Source organism: Mytilus edulis, chromosome 8 (genome assembly GCF_963676685.1).
Source record: "Mytilus edulis chromosome 8, xbMytEdul2.2, whole genome shotgun sequence".
In the NCBI taxonomy this organism is placed as follows: Eukaryota; Metazoa; Mollusca; class Bivalvia; order Mytilida; family Mytilidae; genus Mytilus; species Mytilus edulis.
Genome location: NC_092351.1, coordinates 19,173,885 through 19,200,381, shown reverse-complemented (window position 1 = coordinate 19,200,381; position 26,497 = coordinate 19,173,885). Strand labels below are relative to the sequence as shown.

Here is a 26,497-nt window from a genome sequence, read left to right as displayed (position 1 = left end):
CTGACCTGTAGATAGGACGAAATAAAAATGTATTCTCATGACCACTAAAACCAGCCAAACGTGTGTATTTAACTAACATATTATAGGGACATGCGATTGTAGAACCTTTTGCTATTATAACCTCATTGCTTTGCCTGTATTGGTCAGTTTTGCTCTTAGTTATATGTAAAATCAGAAAAGAATCTTGTATATCAATGTCAAGGAAACGCAAAGAACTAAGTTCATCGTATCTAAGGAAACCTGCAAAACAAAGTAGCATCATAGTCAAATCTCTTAACACAAGTAGATCAGAACAATCTTTAAAATTATCACAAAGTTCTATCAAAACGTCTGTAGTTACTGGATCTTTCTTGTTAGTCTTCTTTGGCGCAACTCTTTTAGACGCTTCTAGTATTGAAGTAACAAAAGTGTTTGTGGTAGGATCTTTTAAACTGTTGATTTCGTGTGCCCATTTTATACCATATATTGCATTATACACCGGATGATAAGTGGAACCGTTGTTAACTAAGTCTGTAAGGTAAAGTGCGACGTGCACTGGTTGAGCTGGTAAAGCAACATGTCCATGGAGAGATATGAAACGTTCCCATCTTTTAAAAGCATTAAAATAAGATTTGACTGTGTTGTCACTTCTGCTGTTTATTAAAAGTTCGCACATTTTTGGATAAAGCCCATAAAGATAACTGTCACCATCGATGCCGCTATTTCTAATGGCCTCCTTTACTGTACGATCTAATTTTGTCCCTGTTAAAAAAAAGAATAATCATAAATATTTTGATCTAAAATTGTAGTCTTAAACCAATCAATCTAAATTTCAGAAATTGTTGTCCAAATATTCCGCTTTGACCGCGGCCTTCCTTGGTCAAGTTTTCTCCCTGAAAGAAAATGTGTGCAACTATGAAAACTTTCATGTTCCCTTTCTCATCTATTAACATAGGCCAGTACGGTGCAGAGGTCCACTCTGGTATAACTAAAGTAGCATTGCATTTTTCTTGTTTTAATTTGTTTAACACTTTAGGAATCAAATTTGGTGGTGGTACAAGCCAATTATTTCTACCTTTCCAATCAACTGTGAAAGCGTCAATACCTGATGTTCCTGGACACCAATATTTTGAATTGAAATGCTTACACTTGGTGTTGTAGTCATGTGCAAACCTATCGGCGTTATGCGGACCCCACAAGTGATCTAGATATGTAAATATTTCGTCCTGTACCTCCCAATCATCACAATCTGACCGTCTACTTAACATGTCAGCGTGTGTGTTTTGTTCACGTGGAATCCAAACAGAACTTAATTTAATTGATTGATTCTTACAAATTTCATGTATTTGCATCACATTTTCATGTAGTGATGCTTTTCGACTTCCGACTCTGAGTATGTGCGTTACGTTTTTGTTATCTGTGTATACCCTAATGATTTTATCCTTTATTAAATTTGTAAAATTGTGTAATACTCTCTTTACTGCTACTAGCTCTCGCCAAGTTGAGCTTTTGTTTTGTTCATTTACTGACCAACTTCCAAACATTTCCAACGGTTCGTCCTTTGAACCTGCGGTCAAATGACCGCCAAAACCCTTGCCAGATGCATCACAGAACAAGTGATAATCTTGATCTTCATTAAATGTCAACTGACACAATTGAGATCCTGTCTCGTTTAAACTACATATATTTTGTAGCCAAAATGTGCACTCTTTAAGTGCTTCTGTACTAACTAGTACTTTAGCATTCCAACTTGCTCTATACAATATAGATTCATATAAATATCTAGTTCTTAATCGTGCCTGATCACCTAATACTGCCTGCATAGATATGATTTGGCCTACAATACTGGCCACAAATTTTACTCTGAATAGCCTAATACCACTTCTAAACTGGTAAATGAAAATAACCAAAGTGCCTTTCAATTTAGTTATGCGTTTCTCTGTGAGTCTTAAAACCCCTTCCGACATGTCCCATAAAAAACCTAACCATTCTAACGTTTGAACTGGCAACCAGTTGCATTTCTCATGTGCCAAAACAAATCCAAACCTTTCTAAATCGGATTTGATTGTTTCACTTGATTCTAAAGCACTATCAAAACTGTTACCTCCACCTAGGCCATCGTCCAAATACATAACGATTTTTATGCCTCTACCTCTCCAATGTTTAACGATCTCTCTCATTACTTTGCTAAATATATACCCACTAGAGGATAACCCGAATGGCAAAACATTATACTCATAGTATTCATTTGCCCATTTGAAACCTAAAAAAGTTGTATCTGCTTGACATATTTTTATGTGGTGATATGCACTTTTTAAATCGTAGGAAAATACATAGTTTCCCTTCTCAAACAACTGTCTGGCAGTTGTTGCGTCTTCATACTTGTGTTTGAATTTTACAATATGTGGGTTTAAATGCCTCGCATCTAAAACCAATCTTAATTTTGAGCCTTTATTATTTGCTACAGTTAATGGATTGACAACGTGAGGTTTACTTTTTACTCGACGTATGCAACCTTTTTCTAAAAGTTTCTCTATCTCATCGGCGACAAAATAAGAGTTGTCGCGTGCAGTTTTATTGTTTTCTAATTCTGTTTCTCGAGGTACTGTGCTAAATGGTATTTTATACCCGTTTTCTATTATATCAACAACGAAAATTGTAGCACCTATCTCTTTCCACGAGTCTACCTTTTCTTTTAAATACCCTACACCTGTACCGTTACCTTGACATACATTAGTGTGTGTACTTTTCATTGATTTAAAATCAGCTGATATTTGTTTACATAACAGAGGTGCGCTCGATTCTATGCGACTAAAATTGTAAGTACTATTTATACTTATCTTATTCTTTTGTTCTGTTGTGGCTTTTGGACACTGCCTTATCCAATGCCCACTCTCGTGGCAATAAAAGCATCTCCCAGGTCTTCCAAATCCACTGCTGACATTAACAGGTATCGACTGACTTCCCGTAGAATTTGATGTCGTTGTTTTGTTGTATGGAGTGGTCCTTTGGTCTGTACGTTTTTTCAGTTTTTCTTTTTTCATCTTGGTATCTGCCCGTGACTGTGCTTTGTACATTTTTCTTTCGTCCTCGGAATTCTCAGCCAAAGGATTAGCAATATACTCAGCTACTACCCGCCACCCTGCGTCTGACGAATCAGCTAATTTGATTAGCTTTTGCCTGTTCTTGATAATGTCCATACCTTCAGTTATCTTCCGTTTCGCGTTGTTAACATTTGTCTGACTGATGTTGTCTGCTTCCATCTCGGTTGTGGCCTCCCTCATCTTCACGAATACTTTGTGGTTGTGTTTGTACTGCTCTTCATTACCTCTTTTGCGGAACTTATATGTGTCGGACATATTTTCATCTATCTTGGCTATCTGTGTGTCTGACAAGGATTTCTGGTTTTCCTGAATTCTTCTTTGAAAACCGTCTAAACGAGACTCTAGTAAAGTTGTCATATTGTCCAATAACTTTTCTTGGGTGTTTTGTACAGCATTATGCACTTCGGCACGTATAGTTTGTTGAATATCGGCGTCCATGCAGCTTACTATGTTGAACGACGGCTAGAAAGTGAAGCGCTTGAAAAACACCAATATATCGTAAGACAAAATTCAACTTCTGATTGGTCAATTTTGTCATGCCTTATGAATATTTATGAAAACGTAACGACAATACAATATTTTCCCGCTTTACTATACGAACCGCGGGAAAATACAAATATCACCTAAGAAATAACCAGAAATAATAGCCGTTACAAAGCTAATGAAAATTAATCACAACAAAGGATATCAAAATCTTCTACATTTATCATCCCGTAATACGTAATAACATCATCTATAGTATTCCCTGAACTGTTTAGGTTGAATGAATATCTTAATTGGAAAGCATGTATACAAATTATGTATAATATTCTACATTTATTCTCTTTTCATAAGTAACCGATATATGTACGTTAAACGTCTGCTAGTGCTAGTTAAGTACAGCAATCGATCACATAGCGAAACTAGGTCATTTCAATTTTCTTTAAATTTTGTAAGTGTTTTATCTCTATAATTAAGTAAAAAAAAAAGTCAACCTGAACGCCACTTATATTTATTTGACCACTCATAATATAGTGGAGTGACCAAGCCAACAATTTTTCAACTTTAATGGACCACCATACCTGCAGGCTAAATTATGACTTTTTGGAAAGAGAAGTATTTATACTTTAATATTTGCCTGGTCGAAGAATTGAAATATGGTGAAATAAGGTCAAAGGTTAGTGATTGAGTTTTTCACTATTGTCATTTTTTTTTCACAAGAGGTTATAAAAAGTCTCCAAAAAATATCTAAATTGTTACTAAACAAAACATTTATGATGAAATAAACTTTGACATTTCATTTTCAACTTAATTTGAAAATAATGAAACCACCAAATGCACATTTTAAAGGGAATTCAGTCTATAGCAACAAAATAGAAGATGGAACAACCGAATCTCAATTCATTTTTTTTTTACATCGCATGAACTTCTTAAGATATATTTCTGAATTTTACGGCGTTTATAAAAAGAATCAAAGCCACGATGGTTTTTGCTTTGATGTATATTTATTGCCAGGCACAAATATTTCACAAGGCAATTAAATCAAATGAGTTTAATGATGAACCTTTTAGGCTTTTTTGCATAACAAAAGCACACATGGACCCCTTAGAAAGAGTGGTTGTATGGGGTATTTTAACAAACAAAGGGCATGACACCTACGAAAACCTGACATCAGTCATCGTTTTCATCGTCGTCTTCTTCCAATATTGCTCGGTGAGTTAAGGGCATACGATATGGCAAGCCGTTCTCGTCAAAACTATGTTTAAACCATTTTTCGAGAAATTTACACACTGAGAATTACAAAAAAACACACTGAGATTTAAAAACTTCAAAACACACACTGAGAATTAAAAATTACACACTGAGAATTAAAAATTACACACTGAGATTTCATAAAGACGCACTGAGATTACAAAAATGAAAAACACACACTGAGAATTGAAAATTACACACTGAGAATTGAAAATTACACACTGAGAATTGAAAATAACACACTGAGATTTCAAAAAGACACACTGAGAATAAATAAACTGAAAAACACACACTGAGAATTGTTAATTACACACTGAGATTTCAAAAATACACACTGAGATTAATATGCAAATTACTAATGAATATTCATGAGATGAATAATTCAACAGATTAATATCTTGATCTCAAAAACTCTTGACATTATAGTGAAATGCGATTCCTTCAACCAACTAACATTCGTAATAAATTTCATGACTTAACATCGCTCATATTCACAAGTTTGTTGTCTATAATTCATATCATTACTACCAGTGTATCGGGACTTAAAACCGTTTTAGCATGGGTCCCTTTTAAAAAGTCTTCCAACTGTTACCCTGATTTCGCAAGTTAATCTTTTATATTTTTGTTACGTTTATATGCTATTATAGACACTTGAGTAAAAACTTCACTGCATTATATGTTTTTCAGTGCAAATTGTTCCAAGTTTTCTTATAATTTTAATATAAAGTTTTCACCATTTGGTATAAATATTTTGTAATAAGAATAAGCGGGTATTTTTCTTGTCCTTGTATTTCTAAAGTTTTTTTAAGAATAATTTGGAACCAAATCGAAGGACTAACGAGTTCTGTCCCCTAGTTGCTTTAAGCTTGTAATAGATTCAGATTAAGTATGCTAATTAGATATGTGCGCATAAAAAGTGCGCACAAATCTCAGTGTGTCATTTTAAATTCTCAGTGTGTAATTTCAAATTCTCAGTGTGTGTTTTCAATTTATTTATTCTCAGTGTGTCTTTTTGAAATCTCAGTGTGTTATTTTCAATTCTCAGTGTGTAATTTTCAATTCTCAGTGTGTGTTTTTCATTTTTGTAATCTCAGTGCGTCGTTATGAAATCTCAGTGTGTAATTTTTAATTCTCAGTGTGTAATTTTTAATTCTCAGTGTGTGTTTTGAAGTTTTTAAATCTCAGTGTGTTTTTTTTATAATTCTCAGTGTGTAAATTTCTCGAAAAATGGTTTAAACATAGTTTTGACGAGAACGGCTTGCCATAATACGATACAGTTACAGGGAAGGTAATGACGTTGCTAACGTAATATGTTATTTTCGCGACGTCAAACTGTGACATATCGGGAAAAGATGCATTTTTCGGCTGATTTTTATCATTCAAACTGATTTAATTTGAAAACGAGTTCATGGACCCCTATTTTTCAAAACGGCATTTTGTTTCATTTTGCAGGGAGATTATGTGACCCAAATTTTATAAAACTGTAAATAGAGGATTTTTTTTAATTTTGATAAACATGCAGTAAAAAATGACGTTTTTTCATCAGTTCATGAACATTTGATAAATATGAGTTATTTCTGAATAAAAAGTTGCACATTTTTTTAGGATTCTTATAAAATACAGAAATTACCGATTATTTAATAAAAAACAATTTGTTTTTATCTTTTATAACAAAAAAGTTATGTCTTTCTTTCGAAAAAGAAATTACGGCCCCAAATCTGAATTTTGAGCAAATATACAAAATTTCGACCTCATTTTATTCAAAAAGTAGCACATGAAGGTATATTTTTTATTACATATTTGATTTAAACAGGTAAAAAATAGCCTATATGCAAATTTTCATGAACTTGTAAATACAGGATCAAAACTGTATCGTATGCCCTTAAATAATTTCTACAACCATCAGACCCTTCACATGAACAAATATTGGTGTACGCGGATTTTTGTTGGTTGCGTACACAGTTGTTATTGCAAGCTGTTTTCCCTTGTCCGTCTACGTACAAACAAGATGTTGAAGGAAATCTACTGACATAGGTCCCTGAAAGAAAACCGAGAGCAAACCGTTTTTACCCTCTTACCAACCAGAGTCTTTGGAAAGTATGATCACTAGTTTAGCAATATGAAAGTTTAACCAAACTTGCATTTGAAGCATTGCACGTGGTGTGTGCTGTAAAAACGTGTTTCACATTGGAGAATTTTCACAAGACTTTCATCTTTTGTGGCGGCAAACTCCACCCTTCTTAGCTTGTTTAAATCATTATGAAGATACCCGTACTTTCCTTTCGGATCATATTATGAGTCGACAAATGCACTTCCAATGTTAACGGCGATTCCTAATCTCCCGTTTGAAAACTTACCGGATTTGGCACATTTTTTTGGAATTTTTGTACTCAATGCTCTTCAACTTTATACTCGTTAGGGTTTCTAACTATTTTGATCTGAGCGTCACTGATGAGTCTTGTGTAGACGAAAAGCGCGTCAGGCGTATCAAGTTATAAGAGCAGTCTTCCACAAAAGATTGAACCATCTGGTTGCCACGTTCAAGGGATTTAAGAAGATAAGGCTTTAATTTCTGTAGAAATACTAGTATTTATCAATGCCTAAGGATGACCGGCAATTCTTCTTGTCTAGTGTCATTGCCGTTGGCTTGTTTTCGTCTTCAATTTTTGCATCTGTTGCTAATCCCGATCTTGATCACATTTCAGAACTAAAATGCGCAAGGATGTATCTTGTAAGCATCCATCGAAGTACAGTGTTTTTTTCCTTGTCAGTCCTACATGATGCCTCTACAACCTTTATAATACTTAATAATAGTCTTCTTTGTAGCTATATCACTCCAGATACTATTTGAGGCTCCATATGTTTATGTCTGATTGAAAACTCACCTGACATAAAGACAGAGTTTACCGTTTCAGACAGATTCAACATATTCAATATGTAGGCTGAGTTCCCCCGAATGTTACGGGACGCACCTAACTGTCGGGGTGCTTTGCCGAACTATTCGGACCCTTCCCGACCAGTAGGAATCTGTTACGAACTAAAACGACTGCGTTCAGACAATAATAGGACATTCCAGATAATTGAGGATACTAATCCGACTTTTTCACTTTTCGTGTCGTATCGCTGTCTGATCTCAAACGGGAGCAATAATCGGCAATGTGTGAACCCCGCATTAAGCCTGGACTTTTTTTGTGGTAAGTATCTCTTAATCTCTAGTTTCTGTGTAGTGTTATCTTTCATTTGTCATTTTTGAATATTACTTGTGTACTGTTTAGTCTTATTTGGTGATATCCATTTGACGTGGCTCTGTAATAATACATCCCGTAATTGTGTTATTGTGCTATGGTAAAATTTTGTATTCATGTCTTGCATTTTTGTTAATTTGTTTTGTCTATATGCCTTTTTGTGTTTCTTATTTTAACATATTTGTTTGTAATTATAGTGATTAACATTTTAACACAATTTTGACTGCAATACCCAACTTTTTGACATTTTTACCTATTGTGTCTGTTTGTTTTTGTTCACGCATCGTTTTCAATATAATGGAACTATACGCGACTGTCATGCAAGTGAGAGGTTTTATTTAGATAGCTATAAAACCAGGTTTAATCCATAGGAAAAATTACTGTAGCAAGTCGGAAATTAACATTTGTTATCAATTTGTTGATGTATTTAAGCTTTTGATATTGCCATTTGATAAGGGACTTTTGGATTTTTTTTCGAAGTTCGATTCTTTTGTATACTGTTTTGTCAATCTGTTCATCTTTTATACGTTTTGCCATGTTATTATCAATTGTTTTGACAAATTATTTTTGATTGGGTAGATCTTGGAATCTTTCTGATTATTCCACAGAACTTTTGATTTTATTTGAAACTGTCCTTTTCAGTGATTTTTGAGTTTGTATTTTTTTTTTTTTTTTAAAAAGTTTTTGAATTATTATAGCTGCCATTCATCTGTATCTCATCGGATTACTATTCTTTCTGAGTAAAATTCTTGAGAGGTCACAATGTAAGTATACACCTCTCTAAAAATCAGTAATTCAGTAATTCAAGAAAGAATGTCATCCTGTACCAGATGATTATGATTACACCGTATTACCTCTACTCCATGACTAAATATAACTAAAACACAAATATAAATTTGCCGACAGCCCGTCGAACGTGATAGACGCCGTATTTAATTTGTATCTCAAATAATTTCCAGCAGTACACATTTTAACAAATATTAAAACATATATACAATATTTTAAATATCAATGTATCCATAGTGTATTCGCTTAAATTTCTGAATGTTACCCTTCATAGATAGTCAAGGCCGTCCAGGAAAAACCAACAATCGTTCACATGATATATGAATATGAATGGAAACCTGTATCCGTGCCAATGCTCGAGCCTATCTCCGGATAAAAGTGGCGGACCACACCTTTAATTAGCAAATACATATACAAATAGAAAATCAGAAAAAACAACTTTAATTGCAATCAGCAATTAAAAATAAAGGAGCTTACTATGTTGAACGACGGCTAGAAAGTGAAGCGCTTGAAAAACATTAATATATCGTAAGACAAAATTCAACTTCTGATTGGTCAATTTTGTCATGCCTTATGAATATTTATGAAAACGTAACGACAATACAATATTTTCCCGCTTTACTATACGAACCGCGGGAAAATACAAGTATTACCTCTACTCCATGACTAAATATAACTAAAACACAAATATAAATTTGCCGACAGCCCGTCGAACGTGATAGAAATATACAAAGAAAGGGTACACGATCCCAAATATGAAACTATAAACCTAAAACTTGAGAAATTTTCAAACGTTTTTCTATGGAGTCTACGATATAACCATCTTTACTCGAGTCAGATTTCCATCTGCCGTGTTTTTTCAAACACCTGTCGCTAACGTCTGCGTTAGCAGCCACTGTGGCACCACCTGATCTGAACGAGTGCAGACCTATGTTACAACCAGGACGAATAATTCTAATTCTCTTAAGAAGACACTCCCTAGCCGCCGTGTAACTGAGTTTCTTATCCTTATTTATCAATTTACACAACTCTCCTGACCTGTAGATAGGACGAAATAAAAATGTATTCTCATGACCACTAAAACCAGCCAAACGTGTGTATTTAACTAACATATTATAGGGACATGCGATTGTAGAACCTTTTGCTATTATAACCTCATTGCTTTGCCTGTATTGGTCAGTTTTGCTCTTAGTTATATGTAAAATCAGAAAAGAATCTTGTATATCAATGTCAAGGAAACGCAAAGAACTAAGTTCATCGTATCTAAGGAAACCTGCAAAACAAAGTAGCATCATAGTCAAATCTCTTAACACAAGTAGATCAGAACAATCTTTAAAATTATCACAAAGTTCTATCAAAACGTCTGTAGTTACTGGATCTTTCTTGTTAGTCTTCTTTGGCGCAACTCTTTTAGACGCTTCTAGTATTGAAGTAACAAAAGTGTTTGTGGTAGGATCTTTTAAACTGTTGATTTCGTGTGCCCATTTTATACCATATATTGCATTATACACCGGATGATAAGTGGAACCGTTGTTAACTAAGTCTGTAAGGTAAAGTGCGACGTGCACTGGTTGAGCTGGTAAAGCAACATGTCCATGGAGAGATATGAAACGTTCCCATCTTTTAAAAGCATTAAAATAAGATTTGACTGTGTTGTCACTTCTGCTGTTTATTAAAAGTTCGCACATTTTTGGATAAAGCCCATAAAGATAACTGTCACCATCGATGCCGCTATTTCTAATGGCCTCCTTTACTGTACGATCTAATTTTGTCCCTGTTAAAAAAAAGAATAATCATAAATATTTTGATCTAAAATTGTAGTCTTAAACCAATCAATCTAAATTTCAGAAATTGTTGTCCAAATATTCCGCTTTGACCGCGGCCTTCCTTGGTCAAGTTTTCTCCCTGAAAGAAAATGTGTGCAACTATGAAAACTTTCATGTTCCCTTTCTCATCTATTAACATAGGCCAGTACGGTGCAGAGGTCCACTCTGGTATAACTAAAGTAGCATTGCATTTTTCTTGTTTTAATTTGTTTAACACTTTAGGAATCAAATTTGGTGGTGGTACAAGCCAATTATTTCTACCTTTCCAATCAACTGTGAAAGCGTCAATACCTGATGTTCCTGGACACCAATATTTTGAATTGAAATGCTTACACTTGGTGTTGTAGTCATGTGCAAACCTATCGGCGTTATGCGGACCCCACAAGTGATCTAGATATGTAAATATTTCGTCCTGTACCTCCCAATCATCACAATCTGACCGTCTACTTAACATGTCAGCGTGTGTGTTTTGTTCACGTGGAATCCAAACAGAACTTAATTTAATTGATTGATTCTTACAAATTTCATGTATTTGCATCACATTTTCATGTAGTGATGCTTTTCGACTTCCGACTCTGAGTATGTGCGTTACGTTTTTGTTATCTGTGTATACCCTAATGATTTTATCCTTTATTAAATTTGTAAAATTGTGTAATACTCTCTTTACTGCTACTAGCTCTCGCCAAGTTGAGCTTTTGTTTTGTTCATTTACTGACCAACTTCCAAACATTTCCAACGGTTCGTCCTTTGAACCTGCGGTCAAATGACCGCCAAAACCCTTGCCAGATGCATCACAGAACAAGTGATAATCTTGATCTTCATTAAATGTCAACTGACACAATTGAGATCCTGTCTCGTTTAAACTACATATATTTTGTAGCCAAAATGTGCACTCTTTAAGTGCTTCTGTACTAACTAGTACTTTAGCATTCCAACTTGCTCTATACAATATAGATTCATATAAATATCTAGTTCTTAATCGTGCCTGATCACCTAATACTGCCTGCATATATATGATTTGGCCTACAATACTGGCCACAAATTTTACTCTGAATAGCCTAATACCACTTCTAAACTGGTAAATGAAAATAACCAAAGTGCCTTTCAATTTAGTTATGCGTTTCTCTGTGAGTCTTAAAACCCCTTCCGACATGTCCCATAAAAAACCTAACCATTCTAACGTTTGAACTGGCAACCAGTTGCATTTCTCATGTGCCAAAACAAATCCAAACCTTTCTAAATCGGATTTGATTGTTTCACTTGATTCTAAAGCACTATCAAAACTGTTACCTCCACCTAGGCCATCGTCCAAATACATAACGATTTTTATGCCTCTACCTCTCCAATGTTTAACGATCTCTCTCATTACTTTGCTAAATATATACCCACTAGAGGATAACCCGAATGGCAAAACATTATACTCATAGTATTCATTTGCCCATTTGAAACCTAAAAAAGTTGTATCTGCTTGACATATTTTTATGTGGTGATATGCACTTTTTAAATCGTAGGAAAATACATAGTTTCCCTTCTCAAACAACTGTCTGGCAGTTGTTGCGTCTTCATACTTGTGTTTGAATTTTACAATATGTGGGTTTAAATGCCTCGCATCTAAAACCAATCTTAATTTTGAGCCTTTATTATTTGCTACAGTTAATGGATTGACAACGTGAGGTTTACTTTTTACTCGACGTATGCAACCTTTTTCTAAAAGTTTCTCTATCTCATCGGCGACAAAATAAGAGTTGTCGCGTGCAGTTTTATTGTTTTCTAATTCTGTTTCTCGAGGTACTGTGCTAAATGGTATTTTATACCCGTTTTCTATTATATCAACAACGAAAATTGTAGCACCTATCTCTTTCCACGAGTCTACCTTTTCTTTTAAATACCCTACACCTGTACCGTTACCTTGACATACATTAGTGTGTGTACTTTTCATTGATTTAAAATCAGCTGATATTTGTTTACATAACAGAGGTGCGCTCGATTCTATGCGACTAAAATTGTAAGTACTATTTATACTTATCTTATTCTTTTGTTCTGTTGTGGCTTTTGGACACTGCCTTATCCAATGCCCACTCTCGTGGCAATAAAAGCATCTCCCAGGTCTTCCAAATCCACTGCTGACATTAACAGGTATCGACTGACTTCCCGTAGAATTTGATGTCGTTGTTTTGTTGTATGGAGTGGTCCTTTGGTCTGTACGTTTTTTCAGTTTTTCTTTTTTCATCTTGGTATCTGCCCGTGACTGTGCTTTGTACATTTTTCTTTCGTCCTCGGAATTCTCAGCCAAAGGATTAGCAATATACTCAGCTACTACCCGCCACCCTGCGTCTGACGAATCAGCTAATTTGATTAGCTTTTGCCTGTTCTTGATAATGTCCATACCTTCAGTTATCTTCCGTTTCGCGTTGTTAACATTTGTCTGACTGATGTTGTCTGCTTCCATCTCGGTTGTGGCCTCCCTCATCTTCACGAATACTTTGTGGTTGTGTTTGTACTGCTCTTCATTACCTCTTTTGCGGAACTTATATGTGTCGGACATATTTTCATCTATCTTGGCTATCTGTGTGTCTGACAAGGATTTCTGGTTTTCCTGAATTCTTCTTTGAAAACCGTCTAAACGAGACTCTAGTAAAGTTGTCATATTGTCCAATAACTTTTCTTGGGTGTTTTGTACAGCATTATGCACTTCGGCACGTATAGTTTGTTGAATATCGGCGTCCATGCAGCTTACTATGTTGAACGACGGCTAGAAAGTGAAGCGCTTGAAAAACACCAATATATCGTAAGACAAAATTCAACTTCTGATTGGTCAATTTTGTCATGCCTTATGAATATTTATGAAAACGTAACGACAATACAATATTTTCCCGCTTTACTATACGAACCGCGGGAAAATACAAATATCACCTAAGAAATAACCAGAAATAATAGACGTTACAAAGCTAATGAAAATTAATCACAACAAAGGATATCAAAATCTTCTACATTTATCATCCCGTAATACGTAATAACATCATCTATAGTATTCCCTGAACTGTTTAGGTTGAATGAATATCTTAATTGGAAAGCATGTATACAAATTATGTATAATATTCTACATTTATTCTCTTTTCATAAGTAACCGATATATGTACGTTAAACGTCTGCTAGTGCTAGTTAAGTACAGCAATCGATCACATAGCGAAACTAGGTCATTTCAATTTTCTTTAAATTTTGTAAGTGTTTTATCTCTATAATTAAGTAAAAAAAAAAGTCAACCTGAACGCCACTTATATTTATTTGACCACTCATAATATAGTGGAGTGACCAAGCCAACAATTTTTCAACTTTAATGGACCACCATACCTGCAGGCTAAATTATGACTTTTTGGAAAGAGAAGTATTTATACTTTAATATTTGCCTGGTCGAAGAATTGAAATATGGTGAAATAAGGTCAAAGGTTAGTGATTGAGTTTTTCACTATTGTCATTTTTTTTTCACAAGAGGTTATAAAAAGTCTCCAAAAAATATCTAAATTGTTACTAAACAAAACATTTATGATGAAATAAACTTTGACATTTCATTTTCAACTTAATTTGAAAATAATGAAACCACCAAATGCACATTTTAAAGGGAATTCAGTCTATAGCAACAAAATAGAAGATGGAACAACCGAATCTCAATTCATTTTTTTTTTTACATCGCATGAACTTCTTAAGATATATTTCTGAATTTTACGGCGTTTATAAAAAGAATCAAAGCCACGATGGTTTTTGCTTTGATGTATATTTATTGCCAGGCACAAATATTTCACAAGGCAATTAAATCAAATGAGTTTAATGATGAACCTTTTAGGCTTTTTTGCATAACAAAAGCACACATGGACCCCTTAGAAAGAGTGGTTGTATGGGGTATTTTAACAAACAAAGGGCATGACACCTACGAAAACCTGACATCAGTCATCGTTTTCATCGTCGTCTTCTTCCAATATTGCTCGGTGAGTTAAGGGCATACGATATGGCAAGCCGTTCTCGTCAAAACTATGTTTAAACCATTTTTCGAGAAATTTACACACTGAGAATTACAAAAAAACACACTGAGATTTAAAAACTTCAAAACACACACTGAGAATTAAAAATTACACACTGAGAATTAAAAATTACACACTGAGATTTCATAAAGACGCACTGAGATTACAAAAATGAAAAACACACACTGAGAATTGAAAATTACACACTGAGAATTGAAAATTACACACTGAGAATTGAAAATAACACACTGAGATTTCAAAAAGACACACTGAGAATAAATAAACTGAAAAACACACACTGAGAATTGTTAATTACACACTGAGATTTCAAAAATACACACTGAGATTAATATGCAAATTACTAATGAATATTCATGAGATGAATAATTCAACAGATTAATATCTTGATCTCAAAAACTCTTGACATTATAGTGAAATGCGATTCCTTCAACCAACTAACATTCGTAATAAATTTCATGACTTAACATCGCTCATATTCACAAGTTTGTTGTCTATAATTCATATCATTACTACCAGTGTATCGGGACTTAAAACCGTTTTAGCATGGGTCCCTTTTAAAAAGTCTTCCAACTGTTACCCTGATTTCGCAAGTTAATCTTTTATATTTTTGTTACGTTTATATGCTATTATAGACACTTGAGTAAAAACTTCACTGCATTATATGTTTTTCAGTGCAAATTGTTCCAAGTTTTCTTATAATTTTAATATAAAGTTTTCACCATTTGGTATAAATATTTTGTAATAAGAATAAGCGGGTATTTTTCTTGTCCTTGTATTTCTAAAGTTTTTTTAAGAATAATTTGGAACCAAATCGAAGGACTAACGAGTTCTGTCCCCTAGTTGCTTTAAGCTTGTAATAGATTCAGATTAAGTATGCTAATTAGATATGTGCGCATAAAAAGTGCGCACAAATCTCAGTGTGTCATTTTAAATTCTCAGTGTGTAATTTCAAATTCTCAGTGTGTGTTTTCAATTTATTTATTCTCAGTGTGTCTTTTTGAAATCTCAGTGTGTTATTTTCAATTCTCAGTGTGTAATTTTCAATTCTCAGTGTGTGTTTTTCATTTTTGTAATCTCAGTGCGTCGTTATGAAATCTCAGTGTGTAATTTTTAATTCTCAGTGTGTAATTTTTAATTCTCAGTGTGTGTTTTGAAGTTTTTAAATCTCAGTGTGTTTTTTTTATAATTCTCAGTGTGTAAATTTCTCGAAAAATGGTTTAAACATAGTTTTGACGAGAACGGCTTGCCATAATACGATACAGTTACAGGGAAGGTAATGACGTTGCTAACGTAATATGTTATTTTCGCGACGTCAAACTGTGACATATCGGGAAAAGATGCATTTTTCGGCTGATTTTTATCATTCAAACTGATTTAATTTGAAAACGAGTTCATGGACCCCTATTTTTCAAAACGGCATTTTGTTTCATTTTGCAGGGAGATTATGTGACCCAAATTTTATAAAACTGTAAATAGAGGATTTTTTTTAATTTTGATAAACATGCAGTAAAAAATGACGTTTTTTCATCAGTTCATGAACATTTGATAAATATGAGTTATTTCTGAATAAAAAGTTGCACATTTTTTTAGGATTCTTATAAAATACAGAAATTACCGATTATTTAATAAAAAACAATTTGTTTTTATCTTTTATAACAAAAAAGTTATGTCTTTCTTTCGAAAAAGAAATTACGGCCCCAAATCTGAATTTTGAGCAAATATACAAAATTTCGACCTCATTTTATTCAAAAAGTAGCACATGAAGGTATATTTTTTATTACATATTTGATTTAAACAGGTAAAAAATAGCCTATATGCAAATTTTCATGAACTTGTAAATACAGGATCAAAACTGTATCGTATGCCCTTAAATAATTTCTACAACCATCAGACCCTTCACATGAACAAATATTGGTGTACGCGGATTTTTGTTGGTTGCGTACACAGTTGTTATTGCAAGCTGTTTTCCCTTGTCCGTCTACGTACAAACAAGATGTTGAAGGAAATCTACTGACATAGGTCCCTGAAAGAAAACCGAGAGCAAACCGTTTTTACCCTCTTACCAACCAGAGTCTTTGGAAAGTATGATCACTAGTTTAGCAATATGAAAGTTTAACCAAACTTGCATTTGAAGCATTGCACGTGGTGTGTGCTGTAAAAACGTGTTTCACATTGGAGAATTTTCACAAGACTTTCATCTTTTGTGGCGGCAAACTCCACCCTTCTTAGCTTGTTTAAATCATTATGAAGATACCCGTACTTTCCTTTCGGATCATATTATGAGTCGACAAATGCACTTCCAATGTTAACGGCGATTCCTAATCTCCCGTTTGAAAACTTACCGGATTTGGCACATTTTTTTGGAATTTTTGTACTCAATGCTCTTCAACTTTATACTCGTTAGGGTTTCTAACTATTTTGATCTGAGCGTCACTGATGAGTCTTGTGTAGACGAAAAGCGCGTCAGGCGTATCAAGTTATAAGAGCAGTCTTCCACAAAAGATTGAACCATCTGGTTGCCACGTTCAAGGGATTTAAGAAGATAAGGCTTTAATTTCTGTAGAAATACTAGTATTTATCAATGCCTAAGGATGACCGGCAATTCTTCTTGTCTAGTGTCATTGCCGTTGGCTTGTTTTCGTCTTCAATTTTTGCATCTGTTGCTAATCCCGATCTTGATCACATTTCAGAACTAAAATGCGCAAGGATGTATCTTGTAAGCATCCATCGAAGTACAGTGTTTTTTTCCTTGTCAGTCCTACATGATGCCTCTACAACCTTTATAATACTTAATAATAGTCTTCTTTGTAGCTATATCACTCCAGATACTATTTAAGGCTCCATATGTTTATGTCTGATTGAAAACTCACCTGACATAAAGACAGAGTTTACCGTTTCAAACAGATTCAACATATTCAATATGTAGGCTGGTGTCCACCTAGCATAGTTCGTCAGATAGGTAATGAAAAAGTATTACAACATTGCAGCTTCCATTTTCAAATGTAAAAGTCACTATTCATTCCGTTCAGCCCTAATGTTCTGTAACAATATCTCAACTGCACTAGGAAACATATCCAAAAATGAGAAGGTTGGTGATAGTTTACAAGAGTGTATTCTGAATTCTTTAAACAATCAAACAATGGCAACATATGTTCTTTAAAAAAACACTGTGCAATACCTTCAGCGCTTTTGGATGTTTTAGAAAATGAACTGTTCAAAATTAATTAACACCAATTGAACAATGCTTTTCAATTAAACAAAAGAGCCATGAGAGCTAGCCTCATATACCAAAGTTCATCCTCGAACACGTCTGGAATAGACCATTTTTTATTTGGGCAACAGCATACAATTAATTGTCAAATGTTTGCACAGCATATTGTTGACCAGCACGTTTTGACATATCTAAACATTGTTTCACAGTTAAAATTACTATTGCCATGTCGAGGCTTGGTATCTATAACCGGAGCCTAGGTTACAGACGAAATTTCAGATTTAGCCTTTTGTAAGAACCGGTCCAAAATGGAACAATTTGTTCGGTGCTTTCTACAGAAAAAGAAATCGAATCTAAGTTTTTTTTTAATTTTTTTTTTTTATCTTTATCATAATCTCACTTCTATATACATATCACAGATTACAATTACACATCTATAAAACATTTATAACAATTATTGTCATTTTTCCCTGAAAAGAAAAAAAAACCCGACAAATCGCTCATATACTCTAAGTCAACAAATCGCTCATTTACTCTAAGTCATCAAAATGTCCTATACTAAACGTATTATATCAATGTAACTTTTTAAATCAATCTATCCTATAGTAAACTAATTGTATAAATATACTTTTTTTTTTATGTTTTCATTTTTATATATAAAACAATAAAATAGCATTCTGTTATTGCCAGGACTTTTCGCAGTTTGTCGACAGGAAGTTCAGAAACATTACTACAATCTTTCAATGAGCATTAGAACAACGAGGAGGTCCATATCATATTCATTGAACTATAATGCAAAGTTAAAAATTCTCATTTAAGTTAATTTATAAGAAATTCTGAATTGGAATGGCTTCGAAACTTTACAATAGGAAGTTTAAAACATTTTAATTCGGAAAATCATGAAATTATCAATGTGATCTAAATTTACAAATGTTGTAACCACTTCTTCAAAAATAAGTGTGCTTTAGCTGAAATGACAGAAAATGGACAAAATTAAGAAAAAGATAAGGAATTCTAGTTTTGCATTATACATAAACAATTAAACTCTATATAAAATGCAAAATCATATGTCAAAAGACAAAAAAAAAAAGTAACAAAATTAAAATTTTTTCCCATCTTAAAATTTGAAAAAAATTCCAAATGGCTTTTTTTCTTTCGATTTTATTGAAATGTCTACGACCGGTGTCATATGGTATTTTGAACCCCATGGTAAATTGACCCCGGGGTCAAAATACCGCTATGGTAAATTGAACCCCCCCATGGTAAATTGAACCCCCCCTGTATGGAAAATTGAACCCCCATGGTAAATTGAACCCCCCTGTTTTTTTCATCCTAGATGAATATTAGAACATTTTACATTATTTTAAAGCTTATCATAGATTAAAAAATCATTCATACAAGAAGGGGAGGTACATTTTCCATGCTCAATTAAAAGAAATATCTTTGCTTGGTATAAGTGCTCTGAAGTCTTTACCAACAAAATGTCATTCAAAATACTTATTGACACATTATAACTAGACCATATGTAGCTTGAATGCTTTAATTATTTGTAATTATAACATATGTATATATATATATATATATATATAAGGGTAGTTTTGATTTTCCATGGTAAAAAAGGGGGGAGGGGGTCAAAATACCATGGCAAAGTAAAATTTAAAAAATATCTTTTCCAGCAAGTTAAATACATACAAACTACTTATTTGTGTATTCTTACTACATAAAAGAGTTCGAATTGCCAGAATTTCTGAAATTAAAGGCCTAGAGTAGGGGGTTCAATATACCGCAGGAGGGTCAAAATACCATGGCAAAGTAAAATTTTCAAAATATCTTTTCCATCAAAGTTAATACATACAAACTACTTGTGTGTGTATATTAACTACATATAAGAGCTAAATTTGCCAGATTTTTTTGAATTGTCTATAGTAAGGGGTTCAATATACCGCAGGGGGGTCAAAATACCATGGCAAAGTAAAATTTTCAAAATATCTTTTCCATCAAAGTTAATACATACAAACTACTTGTGTGTGTATATGAACTACATATAAGAGCTAAAATTGGCAGATTTTTTTGAATTGTCTATAGTAAGGGATTCAATATACCGCAGGGGGTCAAAATACCATGGCAAAGTAAAATTTTCAAAATATCTTTTCCAGCAATTTTAATACATAGAAACTTCTTATTTGTGTATTCTAACTACGTAAAAGAGTTTGAATTGCCAGAATTTCTGAAATTAAAGGCCTTGAGTAGGGGGTTCAATATACCGCAGAGGGGTCAAAATACCATGGCAAAGTAAAATTTTCAAAATAACTTTTCCAGCAAGTTTAATACATACAAACTGCTTATTTGTGTATTCTAACTACATTAAAAAGTTAGAAATGCCAGAACTTTTTAAATTAAAGGTCTAGAGTGAGGGGTTCAATATACCGCAGGGGGGTCAAAATACCATGGCAAAGTAAAATTTTCAAAATATCTTTTCCATCAAAGTTAATACATACAAACTACTTGTGTGTGTATATTAACTACAAATAAGAGCTAAAATTGCCAGATTTTTTTAATTGTCTATAGTAAGGGGTTCAATATACTGCAGGGGGGTCAAAATACCATGGCAAAGTAAAATTTTCAAAATAACTTTTCCAGCAAGTTTAATACATACAAACTGCTTATTTGTGTATTCTAACTACATTAAAAAGTTAGAAATGCCAGAACTTTTTAAATTAAAGGTCTAGAGTGAGGGGTTCAATATACCGCAGGGGGGTCAAAATACCATGGCAAAGTAAAATTTTCAAAATATCTTTTCCATCAAAGTTAATACATACAAACTACTTGTGTGTGTATATTAACTACAAATAAGAGCTAAAATTGCCAGATTTTTTTAATTGTCTATAGTAAGGGGTTCAATATACTGCAGGGGGGTCAAAATACCATGGCAAAGTAAAATTTTCAAAATATCTTTTCCATCAAAGTTAATACATACAAACTACTTGTGTGTGTATATTAACTACATATAAGAGCTAAAATTGCCAGATTTTTTTGAATTGTCTAGAGTAAGGGGTTTAATATATCGCAGGGGGTCAAAATACCATGCCAAAGTAAAATTTTCAAAATATCTTTTCTAGCAAGTTAAATACATACAAACTACTTATTTGTGTATTCTAACTACATAAAAGAGTTTGAATTGCCAGAATTTCTGAAATTAAAGGCCTTGAGTAGGGGGTTCAATATACCGCAGAGGGGTCAAAATACCATGGCAAAGTAAAATTTTCAAAATAACTTTTCCAGCAAGTTTAATACATAAAAAATGCTTATTTGTGTATTCTAACTACATTAAAAAGTTAGAAATGCCAGAACTTTTTAAATCAAAGGTCTAGAGTGAGGGGTTCAATATACCGCAGGGGGGTCAAAATACCATGGCAAAGTAAAATTTTCAAAATATCTTTTCCATCAAAGTTAATACATACAAACTACTTGTGTGTGTATATGAACTACATATAAGAGCTAAAATTGGCAGATTTTTTTGAATTGTCTATAGTAAGGGATTCAATATATCGCAGGGGGTCAAAATACCATGGCAAAGTAAAATTTTGAAAATATCTTTTCAAACAAGTTTAATACATACAAACTACTTATTGGTGTATTCTAACTACATAAAAGAGTTAGAATTGCCAGAATTTTTGAAATTAAGGGCCTAGAGTAGGGGGTTCAATATACCGCAGGGGGGTCAAAATACCATGGCAAAGTAAAATTTTTAAAATATCTTTTCCAGCAAGTTTGATACATACAAACTACTTATTGGTGTATTCTAACTACATAAAAAAGTTATAATTGCCAGAATTTCTGAAATTAAAGGCCTAGAGTAGGGGGTTCAATATACCGCAGGGGGGTCCAAATACCATGGCAAAGTAAAATTTCCCCCTACTATAGTATATAGAATTTCAAAAATTCAAGGTTCTAACTCCTTAACATAGTTATAATACTCCAATAAGTAGTTTGTATGTATTTAATATACTGGAAAAGATATTTTGAAAATTTTACTTAGCCATGGTATTTTGACCCCCCTGCGGTATATTGAACCCCCTACTATAGACCTTGAATTTCAAAAATTGAAGCTATTCTAACTCCTTAACATAGTTATAATACTTCAATAAGTAGTTTGTATGTATTAAATAAACTGGAAAAGATATTTTGAAAATTTTACTTAGCCATGGTATTTTGACCACCCTGCGGTATATTAAACCCCCTACTATAGACCTTGAATTTCAAAAATTCAAGCTATTCTAACTTCTTAACATAGTTATAATACTTCAATAAGTAGTTTGTATGTATTAAATAAACTGGAAGATATTTTGAAAATTTTACTTAGCCATGGTATTTTGACCACCCTGTGGTATATTGAACCCCCTACTATAGACCTTGAATTTCAAAAATTGAAGCTATTCTAACTCCTTAACATAGTTATAATACTTCAATAAGTAGTTTGTATGTATTAAATAAACTGGAAAAGATATTTTGAAAATTTTACTTAGCCATGGTATTTTGACCCCCCTGCGGTATATTGAACCCACTACTATAGACCTTGAATTTCAAAAATTGAAGCTATTCCAACTCCTAAACATAGTTATATTACTCCAATAAGTAGTTTGTATGTATTTAATATACTGGAAAAGATATTTGTAAAATTTTACTTAGCCATGGTATTTTGACCCCCCTGCGGTATATTGAACCCCCTACTATAGACCTAGAATTTCAAAAATTCAAGCTATTCTAAATCCTTAACATAGTTATATTACTCCAATAAGTAGTTTGTATGTATTTAATATACTGGAAAAGATATTTTGAAAATTTTACTTAGCCATGGTATTTTGACCCCCCTGCAGTATATTGAACCCCCTACTATAGACCTTGAATTTCAAAAATTCAAGCTATTCTAACTCCTTAACATAGTTGTATTACTCCAATAAGTAGTTTGTATGTATTTAATATACTGGAAAAGATATTTTGAAAATTTTACTTAGCCATGGTATTTTGACCCCCCTGCGGTATATTGAACCCCCTACTATAGACCTTCAATTTCAAAAATTCAAGCTATTCTAACTCCTTAACATAGTTATAATACTCCAATAAGTAGTTTGTATGTATTTAATATACTGGAAAAGATATTTTGAAAATTTTACTTAGCCATGGTATTTTGACCCCCCTGCAGTATATTGAACCCCCTACTATAGACCTTGAATTTCAAAAATTCAAGCTATTCTAACTCCTTAACATAGTTATAATACTTCAAAAAGTAGTTTGTATGTATTAAATAAACTGGAAAAGATATTTTGAAAATTTTACTTAGCCATGGTATTTTGACCCCCCTGCGGTATATTGAACCCCCTACTATAGACCTTGAATTTCAAAAATTGAAGCTATTCTAACTCCTTAACATAGTTATATTACTCCAATAAGTAGTTTGTATGTATTAAATATACTGGAAAAGATATTTTGAAAATTTTACTTAGCCATGGTATTTTGACCCCCCTGCGGTATATTGAACCCCCTACTATAGACCTTGAATTTCAAAAATTCAAGCTATTCCAACTCCTTAACATAGTTATATTACTCCAATAAGTAGTTTGTATGTATTTAATATACTGGAAAAGATATTTGTAAAATTTTACTTAGCCATGGTATTTTGACCCCCCTGCGGTATATTGAACCCCCTACTATAGACCTTGAATTTCAAAAATTCAAGCTATTCTAAATCCTTAACATAGTTATATTACTCCAATAAGTAGTTTGTATGTATCAAATAAACTGGAAAAGATATTTTGAAAATTTTACTTAGCCATGGTATTTTGAACCCCCTGCGGTATATTGAACCCCCTACTATAGACCTAGAATTTCAAAAATTCAAGCTATTCTAAATCCTTAACATAGTTATATTACTCCAATAAGTAGTTTGTATGTATTTAATATACTGGAAAAGATATTTTGAAAATTTTACTTAGCCATGGTATTTTGACCCCCCTGCGGTATATTGAACCCCCTACTATAGACCTTCAATTTCAAAAATTCAAGCTATTCTAACTCCTTAACATAGTAATAATACTCCAATAAGTAGTTTGTATGTATTTAATATACTGGAAAAGATATTTTGAAAATTTTACTTAGCAATGGTATTTTGACCCCCCTGCGGTATATTGAACCCCCTACTATAGACCTTGAATTTCAAAAATTCAAGCTATTCTAACTCCTTAACATAGTTATAATACTTCAAAAAGTAGTTTGTATGTATTAAATAAACTGGAAAAGATATTTTGAAAATTTTACTTAGCCATGGTATTTTGACCCCCCTGCGGTATATTGAACCCCTACTATAGACCTTGAATTTTAAAAATTCAAGCTATTCTAAATCCTTAACATAGTTATATTACTCCAATAAGTAGTTTGTATGTATTAAATAAACTGGAAAAGATATTTTGAAAATTTTACTTAGCCATGGTATTTTGACCCCCCTGCGGTATATTGAACCCCCTGCTATAGACCTTGAATTTCAAAAATTGAAGCTATTCCAACTCCTTAACATAGTTATATTACTCCAATAAGTAGTTTGTATGTATTTAATATACTGGAAAAGATATTTTGAAAATTTTACTTAGCCATGGTATTTTGACCCCCTTGCGGTATATTGAACCCCCTACTATAGACCTTGAATTTCAAAAATTCAAGCTATTCTAACTCCTTAACATAGTTGTAATACTCTAATAAGTAGTTTGTATGTATTTAATATTCTGGAAAAGATATTTTGAAAATTTTACTTAGCCATGGTATTTTGACCCCCCTGCGGTATATTGAACCCCCTACTATAGACCTTCAATTTCAAAAATTCAACCTATTCTAACTCCTTAACATAGTTATAATACTCCAATAAGTGGTTTGTATGTGTTAAAAATGCTGGAAAAGATATTTTGAAAATTTTGCTTAGCCATGGTATTTTGACCCCCCTGCGGTATATTGAACCCCCTACTTAAAACCACAAATTTAAAAAAATGATAGCCAATTAATTGTAAATTAGATTATCTGCAATACATTTTATCAAAAACAGGGGGGTTCAATATACCGCAGGGGGGTTCAAAATACCATATGTGAAAAATGACCCCGGGGTCAAAATACCATGCGGTATAATGACCCCGGGGTCATTTTACCGCATGGTATTTTGACCCCGGGTTCACTTTTTAGGGGGTTCAAAATACCATATGACACCGGGCACAAAACTTAGCTTAAGGTATTGGCTTGCAGGTATGCCGGTCAATTAAAGTCGTAAAATAAGCACCTTTTTCGTGATCTGTCACTCTACTAATACAATATATACCAAGTATCAACTCAATATCCAGTTGATTATTGAAAAATTCAAAGAAAAACTCATCCATTCATTAAACATTTTGAAAATCAATCTATATAATTATAAAAATATCTGGGAAAAGACGTACTAAGAGGGTAAATGCTGATATTTATGGGCATACGATACAGTTACAGGGGAGACGATGACGTTGCTAACGTAAATTGTTATTTTCGAGACGTCAAACTATGACTTATCGGGAAAAGATTCAGTTTTCGACTGATTTTTAGCATTCAAACTTATCTATCTTGAAAACGAGTTCATAGACCCCTCTTTTAAAAATTCCATTTGGTTTGATAACGTAAGAAGAATATAGGTGCCAATTTTCATGATAACGTAAATAGTGCAATTTTTTTTTAAAGTTGATAAATATACAGCAAAAAAATGACGTTTTTTTCTACATTCGTGAATATTTTATATATGTTCCAGACCATATGAGTATTTGGACCGTATGAGTATACGCATATGGTCCAGTAAGAGCTGACCATACATGTTGTTGGATCATATGGGTTAAATTTAAACTAACATTTATTTTTAGTTTTATAAATTGTTATCATTGCAATTAGATGGATAAAATGAACAAATGAACAATTGAAATTTTGAAAGTTTGTTTTAGATTTATGAGTTTGACTGTCTCTTTGGTATCTTTCGTCCCTCTTTTAAATAGTTAAAAAATAAGGTTTTTATTTCAATTACAATTGAACTTTTCCATATTAATTTGAGAGTTAAGTTATGTTGATCTGTTACATACATTTGTAACTTATAAACTTAAGCAACTTCTTAATCATATTAATCAGACCGTACGCGTACGGTCCGACCGTATGAGTATTTTGAAAAAGTACGCATACGGTCCAGACCGTACGCGTACGGTCCAAATACTCATACGGTCTGGAACATATATATGAGTAATTTGAAAAACAAATTGCACAAAAAGGACATTTATATAAAACAGAATTAACAAATAATTTAACAAAAAACAGCTTGTGTTTATCTTTTCAAAGAAAAAAGTTATATATTTCTGTCGAAAGGAAAAATACGTCCACAAATCCGAATTTTGAGCAATTATATAAGATTTAGACCTCATTTTATTCAAAAAGTAGCACATGAAGGTATATTTTTTATTACATATTTGATTTAATCAGGCAAAAAATAGCCTATATGCAAATTGTCAGCAAAATTTAAATATGGGATCAG

At 33.0% G+C, this 26,497-nt stretch overlaps 1 protein-coding gene across 1 annotated transcript in view; it reads right to left on the bottom strand.

Moving 5' to 3' along the window:
• The window catches only part of LOC139485007 (glycine receptor subunit alpha-2-like), a 100,599-nt gene that overhangs the window by 66,823 nt on the left and 7,279 nt on the right, over positions 1 to 26,497 (bottom strand). The gene's annotated exons all lie outside the window — the stretch shown is intronic.